The sequence below is a fragment of the Brassica rapa genome, chromosome A01 (genome assembly GCF_000309985.2).
Source record: "Brassica rapa cultivar Chiifu-401-42 chromosome A01, CAAS_Brap_v3.01, whole genome shotgun sequence".
Lineage (NCBI taxonomy): Eukaryota > Viridiplantae > Streptophyta > Magnoliopsida > Brassicales > Brassicaceae > Brassica > Brassica rapa.
This window is the reverse complement of record NC_024795.2, coordinates 17,011,268-17,026,931: the sequence shown is the minus strand read 5'-3', so window position 1 is coordinate 17,026,931 and position 15,664 is coordinate 17,011,268. Positions and strand designations below refer to the sequence as shown.

Sequence of the window (15,664 nt, the reverse complement as noted above, 5' to 3'; positions counted from 1 at the left end):
TTCTCTCTTCTTTCTCTCTTTCTCTCTGAATTTTCTCTGGTTTTTCTTGCAGGTTATGAACGTCCAGAGGAGAGAAGAAGGTGTTTTAAAGCATAAGGAGTTACTTCAGATGAGGGTTTGCTCTCACAAAAGACAAAGCTGAGGTTAGACAGCTGGTGACATGCTTCAGCACACCAAGCAGCGCAAGCAGCTGAACTTTTCCTTCCCATGAAGAAAGCTACAAGCAGCTGAACAAGTAGCTTGTGACCAGCATGTGACTTCTAATGAGAAAGCAGGCAAGCAAGTAGGTGCAGGTCATGTGACCTAATTACTGAGGAAGCAAGTAGGCTAGAAGGTGCAAAGCACGTGACTGTTCAGAAATAATTTTCAGAGTTTTGTCGATATTTATTTTTTTCGGACTGTTTCGACTAAATATTTTTCGTCATTCGAATCTCGTCCTGCTCTGAATAAACTCGCCCAGCATGAATAAAAATCGACAATAATAATTAACACTTGACCAGAACCATCAAGAGATGGTTTTTCGACCAAAAGACAGCCCCGTCGAGATTAATTCACCGTGTCGATTTTTATTTAAATTCTGATCGATCAATCTTCAAACTGATCTTAAAGAATTTTCTTCACCAAAATTATATCTGCTCGTGAGGGTTATTACAACGTCTATATATCCCGTCAGAGCAATGTTTGTAGAGGTATGGTTCATCCCAGTGATATCTCCTAACTTCTCTCAATTTTTTTTTCTTGTATAACCCTTTAACTCTTCAGATTCTACGTCAGCAGCTACATAGTTTACTATATCAGCATACCAAAGTCTATCGCTTAAACTTCTTTCGACTGCATGCACCCCCCGACTTAAACTTCTATCTCCGAGAAAATCGTCTTCATGATGCAAGGTGTTGCAGGCTACACTGACTTTTATATCAGTAGTGATGGTTATAGGGAAAGTGCCTTGGTCTTGATCATCAGAAGTGTCAATCTACATAGCATCGCTGGTGTCGATCGATGAGTCCTCAGATGTAAGACATACGTTACCAACGAATGATGAATCTGTTTGGTAAACATTCTCTGTCGGTAAGAAATCGTCGATAGGGACATCATCCTCTACTCGAATTTGGGAAAGGTGATCTGCGACTTCGTTCTCTACTCCTCGTTTGTCCTTAATCTCTATGTAAAATTCCTGGAGTAGTAGGATCCACCGCATGAGTCTTGGTTTCGCGTCTTTCTTCTGCATCAAATACTATATTGCAGCATGGTCGGTGTGAACAATGACTCGAGGACCGACTAGGTATTGGTGGAATGTTTAAAATGCATAAACTACATCAAGTAGTTATTTTTCTGTTGTTGCATAATCCTTTGTGCCTCACCGAGAGTTCGACTGACATAGTAAACATCATGTAACTTTTTGTCTGTCTTTTGGCGTAGAACTACTCCTACAGCGAAATCGCTCGCATCACACATAATTCCGAAAGGAAGATTCCAGTCAGGTGCTTGCACGACGGGGGCAGTTATTAAGGCTTTCTTTTTTTCTTGAAAAGCTTTTGCGCATTTTGGTGTGAAGTCAAATTTGACTTCTTTGCATAGGAGGGCTATGAGTGGTCTGGCAATTTTGCTGAAATCCTGTATAAACCTCCTATAAAATCCGACATGCCCGAGAAAACTTCTCACATCTTTTACGTTTGTGGGTACAGGTAAACCGGTCATTACGTCAATTTTGGCTCGATCCACTTCTATACCGGCAGCAGATACTTATGTCCAAGGACGATTCCATCGTTAAGCATGAAATGGCATTTCTCCCAATTTAGAACAAGGTTCTTTTCTTCATATCTTGCCAAAACTTTACACAGGGTATCAAGGCAGTTTTTGAAACTAGATCCATAGACTGAGAAATCGTCCATAAAAACTTTCATGAAAAGTGGCAGGGGCATTACAAAGATCGAATGGCATTCTACGGTACGCAATGTTCCATAAGGGCATGTAAAGGTGGTCTTTTCGTGATCGTCAAGATGTATAGGGATTTCGAAAAATCTGGAATATCCATCGAGAAAACAGTAATATTGGTGATTTATCAATCTTTCCAACATTTGATCAATGAAGGGTAAAGAAAAGTGATCTTTTCTGGTGGCAGCGTTATGCTTCCTATAATTGATACACATTTGATGTCCAGTGCAATTCGCATAGGAATGATTTCGTCTTTATCATTCTTCACCATTGTAATACCTTGATAGCACTCCAATTACCCTAAGGAGTGATTTATACTCTCTCAAATAAGAGGTCGAGTTGTTGTACTTAGGGATCGAATTCACAGGGAGCTAGGGGACCTAAAAAATCTAATATGATTTGTTAAGCAGGATGTTTTAATGATTTAAATGTAAATTTCAGTTTTTTATCAAGCAAATGTTTGCTCAATTGATTGGTTGAAGATTTGGTGCTTAAAAAGAAATAGCTAGACTTAGGGTTTTTATTCAGGAAACTTGGGATTATAATCCTACAAATGCCTAATGAGTTGCATGCATGATAATGTAAAGCTCAACTACTTAGTCAACAAGTCTATCAGCTTTCGCATGTTTGGACTTGTCTATTAACTAGATCTAATGATCTCAACTATCGTTTGCCGATCAATTAGAAAGTGTCGATCGATGATCCTACAGGGATATAGATCGATTCACCTTTCGCTCCGTCGATCGATTATTCAATAATGATATCGACCGACGCGCTTCTAGTTAAGCTTTATGCGCGGGTTGAATGGTAACTTACTAAGCTCACTAGATCCGCTCTCGCCTTACTCATAGCAAGAAACTTAGCTCAGTTAGAATGTTTTCAGGTTGAGAATGAAGCTCTCGCTTTTATCTAACATTCCGAGGGCAAGTTCTAGGTAGTTAATCTAGAAACATGCATTAATGAACAATCCTAATGACAATTACCACAACTCAGTAATATATAGTTGGGGCTAATACCTCCTAACCTATTTAAACCATAAATCTAACAATGGAACTAATCAGACATGGCTAAGCAATTCATAACAACAATTAGGTTAGGAAACTTCATTAGAATAGTAAATAGATATTAATGGAGTTTGATTTACCATGGATTTGAACCATTTTCATCCATGGTATATATGTGTTTTACTATATACATATATATATATATATATATATTATATTCTATCCTATTTGGTATGTTTTCAGGTTAGGGAGTATCTCGGAGTAAAGTGATTATTATGAAGCATTTAGGAGCTTAAAAGATATTTCATCCGAGCTGACCATTAGAGGTCGATACGAAGAAGAAGCAATCGTTCGATGCACATCCAGTGTCGTCGATCGATACAGAAGAGAAGCCTTGACGATTGACTATTATGATCGATCGATGTACATCCTATACCATCGATCGATGTCGAGACGCGAGATGCGCGACTTGGTTCCAGACGACTTTAAAGCCAAGATTTCACCAAATTACAAGATTACCCCTAACGAGTTTTTAACCTAATAGTTATATACTTTCCTAAGTGTTAGGAGGCAAGGAGAGCTTTTAGCCACCACTGTATTCTTAATTTCAGCAAAAGAGAGAGAGAGTTTTAGGAGAGAAAATCATAGAGAGATTTATGATTGGAACTCCATTGATTCATCTATTCTATTCTATGCAGTTTTTATTGTGTCATGAATTGCTTAGCTATGTATGAGTAGTTTACTTGTTAGATTCAGGGTTCAAATAAGTTAGAGAGATTAGCCCCAACTATAGATTTGCTGAGTTCTGATATTCATTGATTGATTGTTCTTAATGCTTGTTTTAGCCTTGCTAACTAGAACATGTACCTAGGAATTTGCATGTGTCAAGCATCCTTGATCATCCTGTCCTGAATCTAATCTGTCATGCTAGGACTGCTAGAGAGAGCTAACCGCTGATCTAGGAGACTAGTGAGCATTATCAACCCGCACCTAGGGCTTAGCTAGAATCTATCGATCGCTATTGTCTTCTGACAATTGATCGATTTTGTGAAAGGTGTATCGATCGATATCCATATAGGATCACCGATCGACAGTTTCTTGTGATCAAAAGACGACAGTTGAGATCCAAGATCTAGTTAGTTAACCAGTGAAAGATTGCCATCGCTGATCACTGTGATTAAGTAGTTGAGCTTTAATATATCATGCATGCAACTGTTAAGCATCTATAGGATTATAATCTCTAACACCTGAATAGAAACCATGCATCTAATATCTTCCAATAAAGTTACACCCCCAATTATCTTGTTAGTCGAGCAATAAACTTGCTCAATTAGGATAGCTATTTACTTCTAAGCCATAAAACAACAAACACCTAGAATTAATAACCTGACAAGATTTAATAGGTTCTCTAGCTCCTTGTGGATTCAATCCCTAAGTATTGCAACTGGACCTCTTATTTGAGAGAGTAATTCACTTCTTAGGGTAATTTTAGTGGTATCAAATTTGGCGCCGTTGCCAGGGAGCTTTGATCGCCATTACATTTAGTGTTATTGATTCTTATTTTTTTTCTCTACCCCCATTCTGACACAAAATTTTTTCTTTTCTTTTCAGGTGCATGCGCAGCAGTACCAGAAGCAACAAGGACAAACACCTGCTATTCTCAGAAGATCCTACTCACTTGGAGCGCACGATCCGCAAAGACCAACGTTCCACATCGATTGACGCAACAGCTTTCACGTAGACTGATTTTTGCATCCAACCGTCGACCGACACCCGACCTTCATCGTCGACCGATCTACTTCAGTCGACATCGATCGATACTACACCACGTACATCGATCGATCATTAGTCGCGAAACATGGTTGCGATTGTTATTCTCAGACAGGACGAGAATGGAAACCTGTATGACCAGGATGGTCATCTGCGTAATGCAACAGGTCAGAAACTAGACGCTCAGGGGAATGTAATCTCTGATACTGATGCTACAGGAGCTGCTAAAGATGTAGAAGAGGCTGCTCGACCAAGGGCACTGGCTGACTACAATAGTCCAGATGAGTACTACGCCAACAGATCAGCTATTCGACTCCCAGAGATTCAGAAGCAGAATTTTGAGCTGAAGCCTCAGTACTACACACTCGTGTCGCAGATACCCTACTCTGGGTTACCGCACGAGCATCCTATGGACCATATAGAGAGGTTCGATGATCTTATCGCTATTATTCATATGGATGGATTCCCTGAGGACAACCTATTGTGCAAGCTCTTCAAGTATTCTCTGACTGGAGAAGCGATGTACTGGCTTAAGCAGCTACCCACATGATCTCTAACATCCTGGGCCGACATCAAGAATGCTTTCTTGCGAAACTTCTTCTATAAGGCATGCCCTGAAGACTTGAGGAGCAAAATTGCTACATTCGCGCAAGAGACTGGAGAGTCTTTCAAAGATGCGTGGATCAGATTCAAGTTCTTCCAGCGAGACTGTCCACACCACAAATTCAACGAAGTGCAACTGCTGAGCACTTTCTTCAGAGGTATCGCCTTAAGGTATCAGATGGCTCTTGATATAGCTAGCGAGGGAAAATTCAACACCAGAAATCCGGTGGAAGCTGTGAGACTGATAGAAAATCTAGCAAACAGCAGCAGCACCAAGAACACTGACTTTGAGAGGAAGAAGTGTGTTGCATCCCTAGGGAAGGAGCAGATGGACAAATAGTGGTTTCCATGAAAGTTTTGCAGTAGAGACTGTAATTCATTCATCCAATGAGAATCCTACTGAGGAGTATGATGAGGATTACTGGAAGGAAAGAGCTATAGAGATTGCTATGCAAGATGACAGATATTCAAGCCATTCCTTCAAAAACACGTTTCCACCATCGACTGACAGAGTCTACTCAGCATCGGTCGATACCCATCTCATCCAGCAAAATGATCCTATGCATCGATCGATACCACACCTGGTACATCGATCGATATTAAAGTCGCCGCCTTAAAAAAGGAGAAAGGGAATATTTCAATCCCAAGTAGGTTTACCAACACCTATATAAGGGGTTTTACACCCTAGATAACTTATCATGACACTGAAGCAGAAGAGATGAATGCTCTCACTAACCAATCAGAAGGAACATCCAGGAGGAGCATTTGATCCAAAAACCCTGATTCAGCAGACAAACGTCTACCTTCGATCGATACTACAATATCAACATCGATCGATTCTCATTCTAAACATAAACTTTCTTTATTTACTAAGAAGAATATGAGTATTGATTACGATTTTTTAACTCCTGATGAATTTGGTATTTTCAGGGATTCAGATGGCCATGCAAGAGCTATGGATGAAAGGATTCTACAAGTATCCAGAGAGGACATAGTAGAGATTCTTCAGTTGGCCAATGAACCAGACAACTTGTTTATGCAGCAACGCAGCATTCCAGTCAACATTTCAGCTGTTCCAGACGAATATCCAAGGGCTGACACAACAGATATTGGTTCACACCAATCATGCCGACCAGTTGGCCAAGCATCGATCGACAAGGTTGCTCCTACATCATTCTACAAGGTAACACCAATGTCGCTCGACAAGGCATCTTCACCATCGATCGACAGACATTACGAATTTGGACATCGCGCTTATGACATCTATGGAGCCAGAAAGTTCATATGGGAACAGAAGGACGAATATGGTGTCTATAGAGATGAGTCTGGATATGAAAGGAGCGTAGCTGGTGAGATGATCCCTGTTACCAAGGACAACATCAGAAAAATTCTGGAGAGAGCATCACTACTTGAAGAGAGTCACATATGTCTTCCAGAACATGCCACTTCTTTCACACCTACAAAACTGGCACTAGAGATCTACACCAAGGATGAGATCAAAGAGATGGTGACTGGTATTTGTGGAGCTCAGGAAAAGCTAGGAGATGAACTCAAGACATTGGTAGATGACATTTATCAGCCTTTGGACATAGGTTACAATGAGCTTTTCAGAAGTATGGCAGAGATGAGGACAGAGATTGAGAGTATGCAGCACAACCTTGAGAAAGAAGCTACGACATAACCATCGATCGACGCCAACAAAGGTACATCGATCGGCGTCAAGCCACAAACATCCCAGATCCCTGCAGAACCGGAAAGTTTGGCAAAGAAGAAGGATGAATGGGAGATCGCATACATCAATACGAGGATTAACGACATATACAACCCTCTCAACAACAACGTGGACTGGTTAAGCACTAGAATTGATCTGCTACAGCAAGATTTAAACACCATTCGCAAGAAAGATCCACAACCAGCCACATCGATCGATATCTGCACCATCACATCGATCAACAACAAGTTCGCAGCCATGGCAGATAGGTTACAAACCCACGAGGATATGCACGACCGTTTCACCTCACCTATCATGCGATACTTGGACACCTTGTCTACACAGATGATGAATATCCAGAGGGACATTGGTAAGCTTAATGATCAACATGATTTGTAGGAAGAAGGTTAAACATCGATCGATAGGTTCCGCAGGGCATCGCTCGACGGCAAGAAACCTACATAACATCTTGCATACACAACATCTGAAGTTCATCAGATCACATCAAAGCTTTACACAGCTATAGACACCATGGAGGAATGACTTGAGAAGCAGTGTGATGACACATCTACTTTCCATTCGATGTCAGACTCGGTGGAATGGATAGCCAAGCAGGGTGGTTACAGAAGGAAGTCAAAGCCATTCAGAGGTAACACGCGTCTCAACACCAGATATCAGCATCGATCAACATAAAACACTCCAAATCTATCGACAGTAAAGCACCAGCATCGACCGATAAACACTTGGTTGCATCAATCGATACCACGTCTACACCAGACGACAAGCAGCTGATACAAAACAAAATGGAGTCAATGCATGAGGAACTGAACGAGCTATCAGAATACGCCTATGACAAGATAGGATGGACCCAATTCAGCATTGAAAACATCCTAGAAAGGCTACAGAACATCTCAACTGCAATAGAGAAAATGGAAGAGAGATGGACCAGAAACGTTGAGGCCACAAGAAGTTTCATTGCAGCCTTGTCCAGAATGTGCAGAGATGAGGTGGATGGTTGTTTCCCAACAAGTAGCTGTCTTTCCACCAACTAGCCACACACCTCCACAGTCAATCTAAATGACTATAACAAAGCGCTGAGTGGGAGGCAACCCACTATTAGTTAATTTTAATTTGTTTTCTTTCTTACTAGTATTTACTTTCGTTTTCATTCTTTCAGATTCATTGCAAGACCCAAGTAGGATGATTACCAACATATCGACCGTGGACGAGACGTCGACTTCGATCGACTTACAATCACATACGACGATCGATGCATACCGATGCACATCGATCGATTCCTACTCCAGTCAGGTTTATCTTCCTAACTTGTTACATTGAATACTTATGATTTATTTCCATCATAACTCCGACTGTGTTACCATCGGACAGTGTAATTTAAGTCTAGGAGAGGTTTACGGATATTACTTATTCTAATTCTTATAAAAGGATTTTAATAAAGTTATGCTTAGGTATGTGAAAGGGACTATGATCTTATTATTGATTTATACTTGAATGTCTAACCACTCTTTAGCACCAATAGATTTACTGATTGCAGATAGTACTAAAGATGCTTAAGTGGATCAACATGTCAACTATACACACTTGCCTTGATTGTTTGAAGGAACCAAAGCTGACCTTCAACACTAAACCTGACATAATCCCTTGTTTTGGGGGTTGGTATACATGCTATCGGATTCTTCAGACAAGTCTTGAAGGTAACGCCTTGTGTAGACACATTTATCACATTTCCTCTCTCTATTTCGGCCGTAGAGTAGTTAGTGATATTCTCAATAAAAAAATATCTGAAATTTATTACTTAATTAAAACATAGGATCTAGTTCGGAGGAGTCTGAACATGACTTTGTGGCTAAAACCATTAAGGCTTGATTCATAAAGATTCCAATAAAAGAATTCGAACGGGACTTGGAGGCGGCAATCTTCAAGGCTCGCTCCACAAAGAATTCTTGGATATAGGTCAAACAGAAGTGAATAGGGCTTGGTGGCAACCACCATTAAGTTTTGATTCATGGAAGCATGTCCAATCTTGGTCACTGATCCTGCAATGGAAGCAGACTTTGACTCAAGAGAGAAATTAGAGAGAGAGAAATTAGGAACTAACTTTTACCTGCATTTCCAGATGCTAGTCTGAAAATCCTTGCATCATGTGATCGACATTCCCAAGGTAAAGCATGGACTTTTATATTTATGCTAAGAAATGAGGTTAGTAGAGGGGAATGTAAGATATGATTTGATGAGTTGTAGGCTAGTTAAATTTGGTTGTTAAGCTAGGATATTGCATAATGTGCTTTTGTGATTAGGACCTTTTAGATGTGTTTTGCGAAATTGTAGAGGTGATGATTTCTATGTGTTAAATCTGTGAGTCCCTGCTGTTTTCAAACCTGTTTCAGAGAGACTGCATGTTTGTTTTCCATGACGACAAGCAAAAGGGTAAGTGTGGGGGAGTTGATATACCATGGATTTCACCCATTTTCATCTATGGTATATAAGTGTGTTACTATCTACATATTATATATTCTATCGTATTAGGTATGTTTTCAGGTTCAGAAGTATCTTGGACTAAAGTGATGATTATGGAGCATTTTGGAGCTTAAAAGAGATTTCATCCGAGCTGACCATTAGAGGTCGATACGAAGAAGAAGCAATCGATTGATGTGCATCCTGTACGATCGATCAATGTCGATACGCGAGATGCGCGACTTGGTTCCAGCCGACTTTAAACCCAAGGCTTCACAAAATTACAAGATTACCCCTGACGAATTTTTATCCTAATAGTTATATACTTGCCTAAGTGTTAGGAGGCAAAAAAGAGGAGAGCTTTAGCCACAATTGTCTTCTTACTTTCAGCAAGAGAGAGAGAGAGAGAGAGAGAGTTTTTAAGGAGAGAAAATCATAGAGAGATTTGTGATTGGAACTCCATTGATTCATCTATTCTATTCTATGCAGTTTTTATCTATATTTTGTGTCATGAATTGCTTAGCTATGTCTGAGTAGTTTACTTGCTTGATTCAGGGTTCAAATAGGTTATAGGGATTAGTCCCAACTATAGATTTGCTGAGTTGTGATATTCATTGATTGATTGTTCTTAATGCTTGTTTTAGCCTTGCTAACTAGAACATGAACCTAGGAATTTGCATGTGTCAAGCATCCTTGATCATCATGTCCTATCTAATTTCTCATCCTAGGACTGCTAGAGAGAGCTAACCGCTGATATAGGAGACTAGTGAGCATTATCAACCCGCGGCTAGGACTTAGCTAGAAGCTATCGATCGATATTGTCTTCTGACAATCGATCGATATTGCAAAAGGTGTATCGATCGATATCAATATAAGATCATCGATCGACATTTTCTTGTGATCTAAAGACGACAGTTGAGATCCAATATCTAGTTAGTTAACCAGTGAAACATTGCCATTGCTGATAACTGTTATTAAGGAGTTGAGCTCTAATATATCATGCATGCAACTGTTAGGCATCTATGGGATTATAATCGCTAACACCTGTATAGAAACCCTGCATCTAATATCTTCCAATAAATTTACACCCCCAATCATCTTGTTAGTCGAGCAATAGACTTTCTTAATGAGGATTGCTATTTACTTTTAAACCATAAAACAAAAAAAAAACCCTAGAATTAATAACCTTACTAGATTTAATAGGTTCCTTAGCTATTTGTGGATTTGATGCCTAAGTACTGCAACTGAACCTCTTATTTGAGAGAGTAATTCTCTCCTTAGGGTAATTTGAGCGGTATCATTCCGCAGGGAATCGCTCGACGGAAAGAAACCTACAGAACATCTTCCCTACACAGCAGCAGAAGTTGATCAAATCACATCAAAGCTTTACACCGCTATAGACACCATGGAGGAACGACTTGAGAAGCAGTGTGATGACATCTACTTTCCATTCGACGTCAGACTCGGGGGACTGGATAGCCAAGCTGAGTGGTTACAGAAGGAAGTCAAAACCATTCAGAGGAAACTCGCATCTCAACACCAGATATCAACATCGATCGACAGTAAGGCACCAGCATCGACCGATAAACACTTGGTAGCATCGATGGATACCACGTCTACACGAGAGGACGAGCAGCTGATACAAAACAAAATAGAGTCAATGCATGAGGACCTGAACGAGCTATCAGCATACGCCTACGAAAAGATAGGATGGCATCAGTTTAGCATTGAAAACATCCTAGAAAGGCTACATAACATCTCAAATGCAATACAGAAGATGGATGAGAGATGGACCAGAAATGTTGAGGCGACAAGAAGTTTCATTGTAGCCTTGTCCAGAATGTGCAGAGATGAGGTGGATGCTTGTTTCCCATCAAGTAGTTGTCTTTCCACCAACTAGCCACACACCTCCACAGTCAAACTAAATGACTATAACAAAGCGCTGAGTGGGAGGCAACCCACTATTAGGTAATTTTAATTGGTTTTCTTAGTTACTAGTATTTACTTTCGTTTTCATTCTTTCAGATTTATTGCAAAACCCAAGTAGGATGATTACCAATATATCCACCGTAGATGAGACGTCGACATCGATAGACCTAGAATCACATACGACGATCGATGCATACCGATGCACATCGATCGATTCCTACTCCAGTCAGGTTTATCTTCCTACTTTTTACATTGAGTACTTATGATTTATTTCCACCATAACTCTGACTGTGTTACAATCGGATAGTGTAATTTCAGTCTGGGAGATGTTTACTGATATTACTTATTCTGATTCTTATAAAAGGATTTTAATAAAGTTATGCTTAGCTATGTGAAAGGGACTATGATCTTATTATTGATTTATACTTGAATGTCTAACCACTCTTTAGCACCATTCTAGATTTACTGATTGCAGATAGTACTAAAGATGCTTAAGTGGATCAACATGTCAACTATACACACTTGCCTTGATTATCTGAAGGAACCAAAGCTGACCTTCAACACTAAACCTGACATAATCGCTTGTTTTGGGGCTTGGTATACATGGGATCGGATTCTTCAGACAAGTCTGGAAGGTAACGCCTTGTGTAGATTCATTTATCACATTTCCTCTCTCTATTTCGACCCTAGAGTAGTTAGTGATATTATATTAAAAAAATATCGGAAATTTATTACTTAATTAAGACTTAGGATCTAGTTCGGAAGAGTCTGAACCGGACTTGGTGGCTAAAACCATTAAGGCATCATTCATAAATATTCCAATAAAAGAATTCGAACGAGACTTGGAGGCGGCAATCTTCATGGCTCGCTTCACAAAGAATTCTTCGATATAGGTCAAACAGAAGTGAGTAGGGCTTGGTGGCAACCACCATTAAGTCTTGATTTATGGAACCCTGTCCAATCTTGGTCACTGATCCTGCAATGGAAGCAGACTTTGACTCAAGAGAGAAATTAGAGAGAGAAAAATTAGGAACTAACTTTTACCTGCAGTTCCAGATACTTGTCTGAAAATCCTTGCATCATGTGATCGACACTCCCAAGGTAAAGCATGCACTTTTATATTTATGCTAAGAAATGAGGTTAGTAGAGGGAAATGTCAGACATGATTTGCTGAGTTGTAGACTAGTTGAATTTGGTTGTTAAGTTAGGATATTGCATAATATGCTTTTGTGATTAGGACTCTTTAGATGTGGTTTGCGACATTGTAGAGGTGATGATTTTTATGTGTTAAATCTGTGAGTACCTGCTGTTTTCATACCGGTTTTAGAGAGATTGCATGTTTGTTTTGCTTGACGACAAGCAAAAGGGTAAGTGTGGGGGAGTTGATATACCATGGATTTGACCCATTTTCATCCATGGTATATAAGTGTTTTACTATCTATATATTATATATTCTATCCTATTAGGTATGTTTTCAGGTTCAGAAGTATCTTGGAGTAAAGTGATGATTATGGGACATTTAGTAGCTTAAAAGAGTTTTCATCCGAGCTGACCATTAGAGGTCGATACGAAGAAGAAGCAATCGATCGATGTGCATCCTGTACCATCGATCGATGTCGATACGCGAGATGCGCGACTTGGTTCCAGCCGACTTTAAACCCAAGGCTTCAAAAAATTACAAGATTACCCTTGACGAGTTTTTAACCCAATAGTTATATACTTGCCTAAGTGTTTGGAGGCAAAAAAGAGGAGAGCTTTAGCCACCATTGTATTCTTACTTTCAGCAAGAGATAGAGAGAGTTTTATAGGAGAGAAAATCATAGAGAGATTTGTGATTGGAACTCCATTGATTCATCAATTCTATTCTATACAGTTTTTATCTATATTTTGTGTCATGAATTTCTTAGCTATGTCTGAGTAGTTTACTTGTTTGATTCAGGGTTCAAATAGGTTTGCTGAGTTGTGATATTCATTGATTGATTGTTCTTAATGCTTGTTTTAGCCTTGCTAACTAGAACAAGAACCTAGGAATTTGCATGTGTCAAGCATCCTTGATCATCATGTCCTGAATCTAATTTCTCATGCTAGGACTGCTAGAGAGAGCTAACCGCTGATCTAGGAGACTAGTGAGCATTATCAACCCGCGCCTAGGACTTAGCTAGAAGCTATCGATCGATATTGTCTTCTGACAATCGATCGATATTGGAAAAGGTGTATCGATCGATATCTGTATAAGATCATCGATCTACATTTTCTTGTGATCTAAAGACGACAGTTGAGATCCAAGATCTAGTTAGTTAACCAGTGAAACATTATCATTGCTGATAACTGTGATTAAGGAGTTGAGCTCTAATATATCATGCATGCAACTGTTAGGCATCTATGGGATTATAATCTCTAACACGTTTATAGAAACCCTGCATCTAATATCTTCCAATGAAGTTACACCCCCAATCATCTTGTTAGTCGAGCAATAGACTTGCTTAATGAGGATTGCTATTTACTTTTAAACTATAAAGCAACAAAAACCTAGAATTAATAACCTTACTAGATTTAATAGGTTCCTTAGCTATTTGTGGATTTGATCCCTAAGTACTGCAACTGAACCTCTTATTTGAGAGAGTAATTCTCTCCTTAGGGTAATTTGAGTGGTATCATTCCGCAGGGCATCGCTCGACGGCAAGAAACCTACAGAACATCTTCCCTACACAGCAGCAGAAGTTGATCAAATCACATCAAAGCTTTACACAGCTATAGACACAATGGAGGAACGACTTGAGAAGCGGAGTGATGACATCTACTTTCTATTCGACGTCAGACTCGGTGGACTGGATAGCCAAGCTGACTGGTTACAGAAGGAAGTCAAAGCCATTCAGAGGCAACTCGCATCTCAACACCAGATATCAACATCGATCAACAGTAAGGCACCAGCATCTACTGATAAACACTTAGTTGCATCGATGGATACCACGTCTACACGAGACGACGAGCAGCTGATACAAAACAAAATAGAGTCAATGCATTAGGAACTGAACGAGCTATCAGCATACGCCTACGAAAAGATAGGATTGCATCAGTTTAGCATTGAAAACATCCTATAAAGGCTACATAACATCTCAAATGCAATACAGAAGATGGATGAGAGATGGACCAGAAATAATGAGGCCACAAGAAGTTTCATTGCAGCCTTGTCCAGAATGTGCAGAGATGAGGTGGATGCTTGTTTCCCATCAAGTTGTTGTCTTTCCACCAACTAGCCACACACCTCCACAGTCAAGCTAAATGACTATAACAAAGCGCTGAGTGGGAGGCAACCCACTATTAGGTAATTTTAATTGGTTTTCTTAGTTACTTGTATTTACTTTCGTTTTCATTCTTTCAGATTTATTGCAAGACCCAAGTAGGATGATTACCAACATATCGACCGTGGACGAGACATCAACATCGACATCGATCGACCTACAATCACATACGACGATCGATGCATACCGATGCACATCGATTGATTCCTACGCCAGTCAGGTTTATCTTCCTAACTTGTTACATTGAGTACTTATGATTTATTTCCACCATAACTCCGACTGTGTTACAATCAAACAGTATAATTTAAGTCTGGGAGAGGTTTACTGATATTAATTATTCTGATTCTTATAAAAGGATTTTAATAAAGTTATGCTTAGCTATGTGAAAGGGACTATGATCTTATTATTGATTTATACTTGAATGTCTAACCACTCTTTAGCACCATTCTAGATTTACTGATTGCAGATAGTACTAAAGGTGCTTAAGTGGATCAACATGTCAACTATACACACTTGCCTTGATTGTTTGAAGGAACCAAAGCTGACGTTCAACACTAAACCTGACATAATCGCTTGTTTTGGGGCTTGGTATACATGGGATCGGATTCTTCACACAAGTCTGGAAGGTAACGCCTTGTGTAGATTCATTTATCACATTTCCTCTCTCTATTTCGACCCTAGAATAGTTAGTGATATTATCAAAAAAAAAATATCGAAAATTTATTACTTAATTAAGACTTAGGATCTAGTTCGGAGGAGTCTGAACAGGACTTGGTGGCTAAAACCATTAAGGCTTAATTCATAAAGATTCCAATAAAAGAATTCGAACGAGACTTGGAGGCGGCAATCTTCAAGGCTCGGTTCATAAAGAATTCTTCGATATAGGTCAAACAGAAGTGAACAGGGCTTGGTGGCAACTAGAGTTGTCAGACGGG

The 15,664-nt window shown here is 39.6% G+C and overlaps 1 long non-coding RNA gene across 1 annotated transcript; it reads left to right on the top strand.

Moving 5' to 3' along the window:
* The first annotated feature begins 487 nt into the window (after positions 1 to 487).
* Positions 488 to 15,429, top strand: LOC117133407. Its single transcript, XR_004457186.1, has 2 exons — positions 488 to 12,062; positions 12,178 to 15,429. It is a non-coding gene; the product is annotated as an uncharacterized LOC117133407 (long non-coding RNA).
* Positions 15,430 to 15,664: the final 235 nt, after the last annotated feature.